The sequence below is a fragment of the Primulina tabacum genome, chromosome 6 (genome assembly GCF_025594145.1).
Source record: "Primulina tabacum isolate GXHZ01 chromosome 6, ASM2559414v2, whole genome shotgun sequence".
NCBI classification, from domain to species: domain Eukaryota; kingdom Viridiplantae; phylum Streptophyta; class Magnoliopsida; order Lamiales; family Gesneriaceae; genus Primulina; species Primulina tabacum.
The window spans coordinates 3,488,513-3,503,811 of NC_134555.1; the positions used below are offsets into that span (position 1 = coordinate 3,488,513).

At 35.7% G+C, this 15,299-nt stretch overlaps 1 pseudogene; it reads left to right on the forward strand.

The window, feature by feature from the left end:
- The first annotated feature begins 222 nt into the window (after window positions 1–222).
- On the forward strand, window positions 223–4,676 carry LOC142548789 (telomere repeat-binding protein 4-like; annotated as a pseudogene).
- Window positions 4,677–15,299: the final 10,623 nt, after the last annotated feature.

Consider the following 15,299-nt stretch of genomic DNA (forward strand, 5'->3'; position numbering starts at 1 on the left):
GATAATACGTTCGACAAAAATATTTTCTAATTAATTAAATAAATATTTAAAAATAATTAACTTGAGAAAAATTGATAAAAGAAATGGAGAGTAAAATTTTAAATTTCTCTCACTAAAAATATATATATATATATATATATATATATATATATTAAAATATTAGATTTGGATGGAAAAGTAAACAGCGGGGGTTTATTAAACGGTTGGTTGTATTTTCAGAGGTTTAATACAAATGATTATATGAAATTTCTTGCATATTATTTATTCTTATTACAAGATCAAAGCGAACAGTAGTTCATTGCGTGACGTAAATTCGAATTTTGTGTATAGAAACGTCAAAGGTTCAAGAACGACGCCTTGATTTCTCTCCGCGAATCAGATCAATCATCGTGGTGAATTTCGAATTCTGTTGAGAAATATTCTGTTTGTGATCATTTTGGATTCCGATTTCTTCTTTTGTTTTCTTTTTCTCTGAAATTTTGTTTGGGTTTGTTTAAAAATTTTGTCTTGTTGGGTTTTTGTTTGTTTTTTTTCCCAAATTGTTGTTGATCTCCCTGAGATCTGATGGAATTCTTCTAAATTTTGTGATTTCGGTTAGAGTGCAAAAATGGGAATTTCTTGTTTAAGATTAGCGGCAGATCTGGAATTTAATGCAAGTTTGGCGTGGTATTTTCTGCGACACTGAAAAATAAAAAGACCAACTTGAAATGCCTGATGTTGTATCTTTCTTTTATTTGGAGTTTGCAACCGTCTACTTGTGGTTTTATTTGATTCCTTTTTTTTTTTTTTTCAGTTTTGGCTGTTTTTTGGGTGCCATTGCGCGAAGGTTCTATGTTGTGAAAAGAAGTTAAAAGAGTTGTGTCGTTCCGATTATTTAATTTACTTGTCAAGAAATTCACTTTTTTTTTGTTTACATCTTTTCTTCTTCATGGATGATTGGAATGTACTGAACCACTATGTTGAAGTAATCATGTTTCGTTAGCATAGATTTTATCTGGTTTTTTGTTTCTACGTTCGTGACTTGTTTTGATTAATTATACCATCTGTGAAGAAACTGATTTCTTTCCTGTTGACTGATGCATGCCCGACTTTTGTAGATTGAAGGTGACTTCACATCACATCATTGCATTTGATGATTTCATATTGGCATGCTGCCTAGGATATGGTGTCGAAGAAGAGGTTGGATGAGAAGTTGAATGGATTCCAAGTTCCAGTTATTCCTAGGGCTCCTAGATCGATTCGGGTAACTTTATTTCTAAAATAATGTATTTTACGCCATCATATTATTGTATATGCAGACAAGTGTCTCATCTTGTTTGTACCGCAGAGTAAAGGCCGCACATTCAAGAAATTGGTGGAAGACAAAGAACTTTGCCCCTTTGAACTACTTGCAGCTGTAGCTGGAAAGTTATTGCAGGAGAGTGAAAGCTCTGCTTGCAGTAATGCAGGCGAAGAGAAAGGGCAGCTTGGAATTGGTCAAGATGGTTTTGTTAAGGGACAGCATGGTAACCCTTTGAAATCAGAGGGCTTTGACCATGGAAGTTGTGCTGAGAGTGCATTTGTTCCGGAAGTTTATGTTCAGGAGCGTAATCTCTTGTCCAATTTGGATGGATTTCCATTTGAGGGAAATACTCCCATTTTGGAATGCTCTTCTGCACATGCAAGCTTGGGCTTACTCGAGAATGTTGATTCAGATGTTAAGCTAGGATTCTGTGAGGGCAAGACTGATGATAGGTTTAATAACAAAATGGAGAATGAACTTGAATCGCAGTCAAATGATAACAAAAATCATATTAGTGACGTATCTGTGGCTACCACATCGATTGTAAAGGATCCAACTGCAGAATCTGTGAATACTAATGTACTGATTAATTCAGATAGTAATGTACAGTTGCCCTTGCACAGGGGCCCCGTCACTGGGGCTTTCTTAAGTAACCACTGGAGTAATGTAAAGTTAGGAAATAGTGATGACTGATGAATATTCTTTTGGGTGCAATAAACCTAGCACCAAGATTAGGTCCTTTAGGCCACAACCATGGAGTGGAAACCGTAGGATAAGGAAGATGTTGACATCCAAATACTGGAAAGTGGCTCCAAAGCTGAAGGACTTGTGATGTTTATAACTCTAGTAAGTGGAATTGAAATATTTTTATTATCGCAAGAAGTTCTAAATTTTTGCATTTTGATGATCTGTGCATAATTAACATCTACTCACATCAACATAATATTTGTTACCAGGTGAGAGAATGAGGTCCTTCTACAGATACAGGAAGAACATTTATGCACGAGAAAGGTGTCAAAGAGCACCTATTAAGAAACGGAAATTGTTTGATCACCGCTTTACCATTGCATATGATCAGGAGGCCAGCGGTGAAAGTATTTCCAGTTCTCCCGAAAAACGAGGTCCTCTGTCATTTTGTTTTACTGTATTATCTTGTTCTGTCTTTAGCTATGTTTCTGAGGCATCATTGTAATATCTTGCAGCAAGTGCACTGTCAGCTGCAGTGAGAGGTCACCAAAAAGTGAAGGATTCTCGTGGTACAAGAGATTTGACCACAAAATTCATGGATTCCTTTACTAGCTTGATCTTTGTTTGATACAAAAGAAGTTCTTATGGATTTTTTTTCTCTCTTCATTCAGTGAAATTTAGCATCAAGTCTTTCAGGGTGCCAGAACTTTATGTTGAAGTCCCTGAAACTACAACTGTTGGTTCTCTGAAGGTTTGCCTTTTCTCATTTTTCACTGTTACATACAAATTACAATATGTAGTATCTTTATTTTTGTGCTGAGGCAACACATGAGCATTTTATCATGTGATTTACAAGACATGCCATCTTGGTGTGAGTTGCAAGGATTACCATTTTGGCGATAGCACTCATTTAAATCATACAAGTGGTGGAGATTTTATTCCTGCATGGCAATATGCTTAGGAAATTTAATTCATGAAAGCTAAACTATTGAAGTTCTCTGCATTTTTTTTTCAGAGAACTGTATTGGAGGCTGTTACTGCTATACTAGGTGGTGGAATACGAGTAGGGGTGGTTCTTCAAGGAAAGAAGGTCCGAGATGAGAATAGAACTCTGCAGCAGGCTGGTATTTCCCAGAGTTGCAATCTTGATACCCTCGGTTTTACATTAGAGCCAAGTTTTACGAATCTCTCGTCAGCCATGACTCCAAAGAAGCTTCCCCTAGCATTTCCATGTGATGCTGATAAAAAATTACCTAGGTATTATGATAGCTTCAGTTTGTTGGAGTTGAATCTCCAATTAATTTTTCAGATTGAGAAATGATGCTGTTGAACTAGCTACTTTAATGATATTTCTTGAATTGATTTCCATTTCTCGGTGGACCTGTTAATCATGTACTATATCTCCAGGTCTCCCGCCACTGCAGACTTTGGTTCGGGGATTTCGAGCTCCTCGGATATTGCAGTTGTTACTAAGTTGGATACTGATGTTGATAAAAGAAAACCTATCGCCTCCCCTGAGACCCCTACTAAAGCATCAACAGATTGTTTAACTCTGGATTCGAAGGCATTGGTTCCAATCAATACAATGAATGTGGAGTCACTAGCATTAGTTCCAGTGGACCCGAAACTTAAACGTGGTGAAGTTTCACAGCGTAGAACAAGGAGACCATTTTCTGTATCAGAGGTGGAAGCCCTGGTTGAAGCAGTTGAAAATCTTGGGACAGGAAGGTAATATAGAGGATCTTGGAGGATGTGAAGCGTAGATTTTTGAGAATTATGATGGATATTCTTTTTTTCCATTGTTTCGATCACATAAATTGAGATATTTAATTAAATTCATTGTGCAGGTGGCGTGACGTTAAAAAGCGTGCTTTTGAGGATGCAGATCATAGAACCTATGTTGATTTGAAGGTAGGAAATGTATCTGTCATATCATCTGAATACTATTACTATTTAGAAATTTGTTTCCTCTTCCACAAGTATAGTTTCTTAAACCACAAGTATACTTTCTTGATTGAGGATCTTAGTTCTTCTTGTTATTTAGTTTTAAGAATTCTTTCTGTCAGTTTTAAATTCAAGATCCGCCATTTTAGGAGATGATCTGCATGATATTATCTGTATTTCACATGTTTAATTGGTGTATAATACCCAATCGAAGCTTTTGTTGAGTACTATAAGCTAAAGAACCTGTCACATGGGGATTGTTTTGGATATGCTTAGATTCTAATTAATAACTTAATCAAGCAAATAAATAAATCAAACCCTTGACCATGTGATGAAAGTTTTTTTTTTTTCTTCTTCCAAGGATAAATGGAAAACCTTAGTTCACACGGCAAGCATATCCCCTCAGCAAAGAAGGGGCGAACCAGTGCCACAGGAGCTCTTAAACCGAGTCTTATCCTCCCACAGTTACTGGTCTCAGCATCAGTGTAAGCAGCAACATGGAAAGAATTCAATGGAATGCCTTAACATTGTCGATGATATCCGTGGTGAAATGGTTGAGGCATGAATAGTTTGGAACCTCCTTTGTGAAAATGTATAAAGTTTCACTACTTTCTTTAGGAAAACTTGACCATTGAACTGTAAAAAAGTGTGATTTATTTTAAGTTCGATTGATGTAGTATTCTTCTCGTAGTCACTGATTGGTCTGTGCTAAACTGGCTCTTTGTAAATAGTTGGTGGAATAAAGGTGTTCTAGTTTAAATTACAGTGTTGTGTATTTGTTTAGACTTTGAAACAATAATAAGCAAATAATTTATTGCAGATTTTTAACTTTTAGTTTCCTTCTGAATTTTGACACAAACCAAATGTTATCCATCTTTATTCTATGATATTAATGGCAATGACCAGAATTCCTGAAGAAGGACATTTGAAAATTCTTGTACAATAATAATAATAATAATTCGCATCATAAAAGAATATATACTAAGAGATGATTGTGATTTTCTGTCATATGATTCTGAAATTATCATTTGTTAAAACTAAAATAACTATTTATATAATTAGGGTAAATTACAGGAAAATCCTCAATTCAAGTTCACTCTAGGATCTACTCCATGGAACATAAAATCTTAGTTTGAGCTATCAGCTTTGATAAAGTATCAAAAATATCTTTGATTTTATAATTGGATCAGAAATAATATCAAAGTCGAAATAAAATTATTTCGACCATACAATATTATTATTGTTGTGTAATTAAATGTTTGATGAGATGATTTTTCTTTAAAATTATGGATTCGAACATATGTTCGAGATTAAATATTTACAAAACTTATTATAATACTTTGAAATATTTACAAGAAGAGCTAACCAAAGTTAGACATCAGAAGCAAAGAGGAACACGACAGAATCATAAGATAAAGTTAATGCAGAGACAACTCCAAGTGGTGAAGGTTCACACGAGTCACATTTCCCCTGAAGATCATTAAAAGCAAAGATTTCCGGACAAAGATTAAAAAAGACATATGATCCAACTACTCCATAGTAGATGATGAACATTCAACCACCACAATATGACATACCACTAACTAGTGGTCACCAACTAAAAAATGATGTCGGCCACAACTGGCAAAGCAATTCACAAGTTTGAAGTTCTGATTTCAAATTCACCAAGACTTCTAAATAAAAATAAGATCTGATAATTTATTTGAAATTTGCTCACATAACTATTGCATTGATATGGGACATACTCAGAATGTAAGGGGGGAGGTGAAATAATAAGAGGGGTGATTCAAAAGATTTTGGGAGACGAGATATGAGTTCTAGAAGGAAATACAGATAAATTAAGGGTAAATTGCTCATAACTCCCCAAACTCAAACTCAACTTTACTCAAACTCCCTACACACCAAAACCTTTCTTTAAACTCCATAATACCATAAAATTGACAAAATTACCCTTATTCCCTATTTGATTTTAATTGATCCCCGCGCTCCCGAAAATGGTATCATAGCTTAAGGTTGATTTATTTCAAACACAAGATTTATTATTATAAAGAAACTAAAATGTATGAGGAGAAGAATTTCGAAAAAATTATGAATCCGAACTTAGGTTCGAGAAAAATAATTTACAAGATCTATTTCAATATTTTGGAATATACACAAGTTCATCTAACTATTGTTAGATATCAGAAGCAAAAAGGGACGCATCAGCACCCTCAGGTAAACTCTCAGGTCAACTTATGATTCAAGCAAATAAGTTTCTGGAGATAGTACTAGATTCATCTAAGCTCTCTTTAGATCTTAGAGAAATCCAGAAAACAGTACAAAATTATGGCAACATGCTATATTTTGTACCCCCAACGAGTTGAAGAAATCCTTAAAACCCAGGAAGAAATTCTTGGAATATTAAAGGATATTCAAACAAGAATTCAGAAACTAGAACAACAACCAGGTTCTAATAAAAAAACTTCAGGAGGATGGTTACCACCATCATTTGGTACTGAACCCTTGTTACATCAACAAAGAAAGGCCAGAGTGGTGTCAAAACTATTAACTGAAGAAGAAAAGACAATCAATCTAATTAAATATGTCTCAGAAAAGAAATTTATCTGATGACAACTTTAGAGAGGATTGATCTGGAGGATCTACAAGAGCTTGCGGAATCTTTCGCAAATCTCAAAGTTGTAGATCTGAAGATGAACACAGCAGGAGGTGAAATACCTGCTATAACCTGGTCATCTACTCAGGAACCACCAAGGGAAAGTGTGGGATCTCAGAATGTTAACATGAGAGAATCTCAATCTGATTTCCATACTGGTGGAGGATCACACCCAGCGGGAACAAGAACAAGGAGAAATCAAATTCCCTTGCACCAAACACCCTATGGGAAAACTGTTTTAGATCGATACATCCTTATGGGGTTATGCTTAACCTTGATGTATTAGATTTTAAAAACAGAGAAGATCTCATAGGTGACTGGACATCTGCTATGAGAATCGCAGCAGGAACACTTAATCTCAACAAGGAATGATTCATTAAACTTCTAGAAATGAGTCTTATGGGATCAGTGAAAATTGCTTGGGACATGACTTCATTAGAAATGAAAGAGTCAGTCCAGGCCGGAGAATCTCTGAGTGAGATAGCCGGAAAAATGGCTACCCTATTTAAAGCACAATTTATAGGGATAGACTATTTTAACAGTCAAGATACAAAGAAGAGAAAAAAAATATACTCAAGCTCTGTATAGTCTTGAATTACATGATATATGTTTAATGGATGAATACATCATGTTATTCACTAAATATAGATGGAATTCAGGAGTCGAAGAAGATATAGCTATGCAGCTTTTCTTCCCAAAGATGCCAAGTCCCTGGAGAGAAATGCTCATAAGGGAATATGTACCTGGAAATCCAGATACATTGGCACGAAGAGCCTCTTTTCTTAAAGGAAAATTGGCAGAATGGTGTCATATGGCAGCATTACAAAAGAATTACAAACGCTTAAGGGGTATCAACAAAAGAACTCCTTTGTATTGTAAAGAGAATGATCTTCCAACAATTATTGGAAGTAAACCACAGAAGCATAAGAGGAAAAGTTTTAGGACTCATCCTTATGCTCGAAGTGGGAGAAGTTCTTGGAAACCAAGAACTTTTTGGTCTAGACAGAAAGCCAGATCCTATAAATCTGGACAAAGAAGTGGACCATCAAAGAGTAGGATATCATCCCAGGCATCGAGTACATCTCGAAGTACAGGAAGAACACCTACGAAGAAAACTTTCAGAAGAGCTCATACTCGAGCAAATGAAAGTTTCAAGGATTGTAATTGCTGGACATGTGGAGCAAGAGGTCATATCTCAACCAACTGTCCAGAAAATGAAAAATGAGGTATTAAACGCTTCGATCCAACCCCGGATATTGAAGAAGCAGTTTATTACCAAGATCTTATTTAGGTATACAAATTCGAGGACATTGCCTCGGATGAAAGTATATATGAAGAAGAAGAGGTCTTAAGTCAGGGAGAATCTGATGGAACAGAATCGGAATCTGACTAAAGACGAGGTGTTTCGACACGAAACACATGAAGATTCGTCTGGGTTTTTCAGCCAGACAACAATATCTCATAATATGGTCCAAAGGATCATGAGAGAAAATCCTAGTCTATAGAGATATCAAGGATTCTCTGCAGGACAGGTAGAAAAGTTCTTAGGAAATCTTGGCCTAAGAAACAGAAAGCATCATCTAATCTATAAAGTTTTTAGAAGGAAAATGGCAATCCCGATGGAACTTACAAGCAATAGAATGGAGATGCAGTTAATTCCTTCCGAAGAAATTAAGGAGGAATTACAAAAACTCAAGATAGAAGTAGCAAGGACTATGTCCTGGATTCATATTGGAGCAATTCAGATTATGATAAAGGCTACTTTCAAAGAAGGGATAGATTCACCTATTGATATTGCTATATGCGATAAAAGAATGGGGAATCTACAAGATTCAGTACTGGGAACTATATCAAAAAATCTCTGTGCAGGAAAGATTGTAGGAGTAATCTATCCAAGGATAACCTACAACCTGGCAGATCGAGATTTTAGACGAGCCTTGACATTACATCAGAATTTCAAGGAAAAGAGGCTAATGAAAGAAGGTAATAGACCATATTCTATTACTTATTATATTTCATATGCTCTATCTAATACACATCATTCCGAATTGTTTATTAGAAATGAGTTCATTGAAATCCCTGAGATATTCGGGAAAGTTGCTCAGGCAATTTATCCAGAACGAGTTGAGTTTCCTTTAATACAGGAAACAGATATCCAAATACAAGACAAACCGATTCTACAAAGGAATCAAAGTCTTAGATTGGAATCAAGAAGACTATCTTTTTAGGGAGATAGAATTACTAGTTACAGGTGGAGAAAAACGTCTGTCATAGAAACCCAACAGGAGACGAAAAGTTTTTCTACAATGGGAAAACTTAGATGCCCAGAAGGGTGGAAAGAAGTAGAAATAGTATTTGATATTACGCAAAAGGAATCAATTCCTTGTAATTCAATATACTATTTGGAACAACCTATGATAGGAACTTACCAAAGACTGATTAATATCGGAGAATTGGAAGTTCATATTCAAGGAATTCTAGGGAAAGAATCAGATCAACTGATTCTTGTACTAGAGTTTCTCGAGGAGCACAAACCCTGGAAACGTCTAGAGTAAGGAATGAAGTTTATGACAGAGGATAAGATGTGGAAAATCCAATGACCACAAATCCATTCTCCATATACATTCCAGTATGAATGATATATGAACAATATAAAGCAGAATATTTTGCTGCTTTTTTTATTCAGGTGTTGGAATCTGTACAGCAAAACGAGGAGTTTTTCTAAATAATTTGAAAGAAGAATTACCAAAGATTGCTGGAAGATATTTTCCAGAAGAATCTTAATCTAATGTAAAGGGATTAAGATGACCGAGATCATGATTGACGTTTGCTGGACAAACACCTTGGTATAAGGTAAAAACATCACTCATTTATTTTCATGATACAGGAGCTAACATATTGTTAGGAAACAATTTCCTACAATTGTTCAAGTCCTATACTCAAGAAAAAGAGTCTAGACGATTAGTGTTCACAACACCCTGTGATCACAAAATCATAGTCCAGAGACTAAGAGAGGCATTTTACAGAAAATTGCTGATCCAGTTTCGCAGCAAGCGTGGTGATGAAGGAAAACTTCTGAACCCAAAAATGAAAGATTCTAGACGGTTTGGAGAAACAATGCTCCAGTTAAGAGCAGACAAAGTACTCCAACTAGGAGATATAGAATACCTGAAGATAACTCTACAAATGAATGAAGTAGAGTTCGAATTTAAGGTATCATTGGAAGATGTCAAGAAAAGGATCAAGGAAAATTACAATGAAGATCTCTTGGCATGGTGGGACATAAATCAACTCAAAGCTTGCCTTAAAATTATGGAAGGCAAAGAATATGAATTTGTCCGTTGCAAATCTATCCCAATGAATATCATTGATCAAAGTGATATGCAGATTATAATCAAGGAACATTTGGACCTTGGTTTAATCAAAGCAGATATGTCACCATATAGTAGTCCAGGTTTCCTGGTAAGAAACCATGGTGAGATAAAACGAGGAAAACCCAGACTGATTATTAATTATCAAGAAATTAATAAGATTCTGGAGTTTGATGGGTATTTCATACTTAGTAGAGAACACTTGATTAGTTGCATACGCAACGCCAAGATATTCTCTAAGTTCGACTGTAAGTCTGGATTTTATCAAATTCGGATGCAAGAAGAAAGCAAGAAGTTCACAGCTTTCTCCACACCGCAAGGATATTATATTTGAGAAGTATTACCAATGAGATTGACTAATTCACCCCAGATATTTCAAAGAAAAATGGATAATCTTTTTAAAGATTATTTTAAATTTATGTTTATTTATATTGACGATGTTTTAATAGCATCTAAAAATATGGATGAACATATTAAACACTTGGATATTTTCTCTAAAAGAAAGCAGTCATTGTAACAAGAAAGATTGAATTCCTCGGAATTGAAATCGATGAGTCAGGAATAATTCTGCAAGACCACAGTCGAAAAGGTGCAAAATTTTCCAGAAAGTCTCAAAGACAAGAAACAACTTCAAAGTTTTTTAGGAGTTGTTAATTTTGCTAGGATGTTTATTAAAAACCTAGCAAAACACATGAAGGTGTTCAGTCTATTATTGAAAAAAGATGCAATATTTATATGGACAAAAGAACACACAAAAGCACTTGTCTATTTACAGGAGATTTGTAAAAATCTTCCAAAAATGGTTATTCCTCAAGACAAAGATGATCTGGTATTATATATCGATGCCAGTGATCATTGGTGGGCAGCAGTTCTTACTAAGCTCACACCAGACGGGGAACAACCATGCAGATATTGCAGTGGGTTATTCTCAGATGCAGAAGCCATCAGATGGCATATCAACGAGAAGAAATTCTATGCAGTAAAAAGGGCTTTTGAAAAATGGCCATTATTTTTACTTGCAAAGAAATTTACTTTGAAAGTTGATAACACACAAGTAAAAGCTTTCTTAAGGAATAAAATTGAGTCTAAACCTGAGAAGGCCAGATTATTAAGATGACAGACACTATGTCAGAATTATATTTTTGATATTGTGAAAATATTCTTGTAGATTTTTTAACAAGAGATGGACAGCGGTGATATCGATGTCATCATCAAGATGCATAGGCATTTGAGGGAATACCTTGAAATGCTTCAAAACGAGTTTAACAAGATGGTTTTAAACGCAGAAGTTGCGGGAAGACTACAACAATCCGATAAGAGAGTTGTCTCTGATCGAATTACAGGATGTTTACAAGCTTATACTCAGTTATGGTCTGTAACACAAAGGCCTATCCTCCAAGACATTGAGAAGCCAATGGTTTCTCAAATGGAGAGTTTTTGAGTACAGGACTCTATACCTGGAGCAGGGGATTCAAATACCCCTAGCACAAGTATTAAGTCGGGATCATCTCCAGATGAGTCGGCTGAAACAAAAATTGAGACTCCTGATCCTTATCTTGAGTCCTCAAGTCAACTCTTCACCTCGGGGATTGAAGAGGGAGATATCAACCTTAGGCCTCGCACTGACAAAGGCAAATCTAAGGTTGGTACTAATGAAGTTGCAATTTCTCCATTTCAAGTTTACCAACAAAACTGGGATAAATTAAAAACAAGAGTTGGCATTAACCCAGCCACCAATAGGGTTGATGTTTCAGGGAAATATCCTAGAGTATGGATGAAACCTAATTCATATCCCAAGGAAGTCAAAGCCTGGTATGAATTCGGGGCTCTTGCCTCAGTTTATACCACATCACCCAGCTTTCCGGAAATTTCAGGATTACCTAAATGGATTCAGGAAGTTGTTCATGAAACTTGGGCGAATAACGATTATTTGTCCAGAGGAGATGTTTTGGAGCTATACTTTTTCAGTGCAGCACCAGAACCAGCAGGAAAAGGCTCACACGAAGCATTTCATTTCATCAAGTTAAGGAGGCCAGATACAAATATTCAGAAATTTATCAAAGACCCTCTGACAGAAGAAACACCCCTGATTGCTTCAATTACTGAAGACAATATTTCAACCAGAAGTGCATAGGGTTTATGGGTCTATCTAACTGAGATGGACAAAGTCAAGTTTCCATTCAAGTTTTATCAAAATTCTTTGAATGGATCGTTCCTGTTAAATACAATGACAGGAAAAACCACAAGTTTTGCAGAAAAAATATTTGAAAAGAAAAGAAATCTTCCGTGGAACAGCAAGCTACCGGCAAGTAAAGAAACTCGTCGGAAATTCTGCAATATGGCACATGTAGGAAGATGGTCAGAAAACATCTGTCCTGAATGCAAGAATCAGAAAGAACCAGAATTCGGTAAAGGTTTCAAACCGAGATATGATCGGAAACATTTTACCGAAACAAGGACAAGCAGAGAAGGACCACAATCACATTTTCCTCGAGGATACAAAAAGCCAAAGATTCATCGACAAAGTTAAAAGAAACATGTGATCATCCCACTGAGAAAAGAAGGACCACCATGTGAAGAATCATGTGAGTGGAATTCAAGGACCATCAATAATCGGTGGAAAAAGAACAAGGACCACCAATAATAGGTGGAAAATGACAAAGAATATTGGATTCTTTATCTTTAAAGATAAAGGAAATCTGATAAACAGACAAGAAAACTGGACCCAAAGTCATACTATAAATAAGGGTAAAGGGGAACCAGTAAAATATACCAGAAAGAAACCTAAAGAAGATGTATTACACATATATGAAGGTTCTAAAAAGAAGGATAAAATACAAGAGAAAAGAGATGAAAGCTCTTAGCGAGCTAGTAAAACATTTCCAAGAAGAAGGAAATGAAATTACAGCGGATCTCTTTCAGACTCATCTCTACTGGTATCACGGGGAGATGAAAGAAGATGAAAAGTTGATTTCTAGATTAATAATCTAGAAGAAGACAAATCAAGAAAGATGGAGGGACCATCTCAATGGACCGCTCAACCACTACATGGTCCACGTGTAAGTTGTAAATGTTTATGAAGATTTGAAATCCGAAGTTCAAATCCGAATAAGTCTTCTATAAATAAAGAAGGAAGGAAGAAGTGAAGATCATCAAACATTTTCCTCATTTCTTTCAGCAATAAATTGTAATATTTTCTCTTTCTAGTTTATGAGTTTTTCAAGTTCGGCTACTATTAGTAGCTAAACAAGTTTCTCCTCCTCTACAGGAGGTTTCAATGTATTAATAAATGTTTGTGTTTGAATAAAGAGATCTTTGCTCTTAGCCCATCTCACGTATTATTTTCAAAATTTTATCTTTTATTGTACACCCTAGGGTAGAAAACGAATTAGGGTTGTGCCAAGTACTTCTGAAGGAATCTGCGTCGGTAACCATCGGTTGCGATCGCGTGGTTGGACTGTGAGGAGCCGTTCGTAAAATACGGTGGATATAACCCGGTGGTACTCCGATCAAAGAGGTAAAAAATTTAATTTATTTTACGGATGCATGATGGGCCATAATTTATACAAGGAAAATAAATTATTTAAAAATAAAGATATAAGGATAAAATTGGAAATTTTATAGATATGGGGAGTTGAAACAAAGTTTTAGTGGGACAGGGAGTAAAGAAAAGATTGAGAATGAGAATAGGGATTTTTTAACAAATGTCCCATAAATTAATAACTTTTTTCCCATTGTCGTAACCAAATCACGTAATCCATCGACGCATGGGAGGTGATTTGAAGTGTCACGTTGATGGATGTGAAGTCAATTACCTGAGTTGCATGCTCCACAATCAACATTAGAATGGAGAAATGAACAAGATGCACATGCACTTACAACCGTCAATTCAGTATGCAACGTGTCCATATTAATTTCTCTTGCTCATTCCATTTTCTATTTTTTTTAAAAATAAAAATAAAAATTGGTCAAAATGTTGGGAGAAATGGCTCGTGGCTGGCCACAGCTTTCATTTATTTTATCTGAAATGATAATATTTTTTGTATTTTTCTTCAAGCTTTAAATTTTGCCTTCGAATTTCCTTTTCAAACTTTAATGCATTGTCAGAAAAGTTTATAGACAAAAGTTAACATTAAGAAACATAATCATAGACTTGATCCATGGGGATACCCTGTATGTTTGCCATATTTGTTGGGTCCTACCAGGATGTAGACCTAGGAGCTCGGATCCATTTGACCGAGGTCACCATTGGCCGAGGTAAATAAGATGGACACTACGGGCATGAGCCTCCAAACTCTGATAAAGCTCGAGGTTAAGGAGTTGGCATGCATTAGCGTGTAGAGGAAGGTCTGATATTTGTCGGTAAAATTAATGCATTGAATAATGAGTGGATGCAATTTAGTCAAAAAAATTTGGCAAGATGTTTGTCAAATTTGCCTGCAAATTTGAAGATATAAAGAATGTTTGCATTCAGACAAATATGTGATTTATTCTCTTGTCATTAAAAAAACATCTCGAGCATCTTATTCGAGTTTTTTCTCTCCATATCATAGTATTTGAGTATGTAGTTTTATGATATTTGTGATGTGTTTGTTCTCTTGTATTAAGTGAGTGTGCGTTATCTTTGAAAACACAATGAGTGATCGTATACCATAAAATATTATTGTGAAATTTTTTCATCTTGTCTGTGATTTTTACCCTAATAATTTTTAAGGTTTTTCACGTAAATCTCGGTGTTCAATTTTATTGTTTATTTTTATATTTATATCTCAAAATGTCGTACATGAGACCAATAATACCGAGGTCATAGAGTTAAGAGATTATGTCCGAACTAAAACCTAATAAGCAGAAGTAGCCCTAGGAAAAAGGTAATTGTCTCGATGGTAATGGCTTTATTCGGGTTTATTTCACCCTACCCATGTGGGCATTTCTCCCAGTGATTGGATGTATGGCCAAGATTTGCTCATGCATATATAGGACCCACTTTTTTTTTTTTTTGAAATTGTATATGTGGCAAGATCTTACCCGTCGAAATTAAGTGAGGGTAGTGTCCACATAGATATGATCACATTAACCCTTTATCCGGATATTAAGGAGATTATTCGGCGCCGCAGAATTGGGTCTATAGCATAGTCCGCAATGGTTCGTTCGATCCTGGGTGTGGGGGCAATGTCCACACCCCATATGAATGGTTGGGATTTCACTTCATGGGAAAAAAAAATTAAAAAAAAAATTGGGTCAGAAAAAATTCCAGCCCTTGGATGTACCCGTGCCTGTGCCTTGCAGGGGTAGGAATGAAATAATCTGTCCGCAATCATAGAAGTGTAAGTCGGTGCACACGCGATGTAGGTTAGACCATACA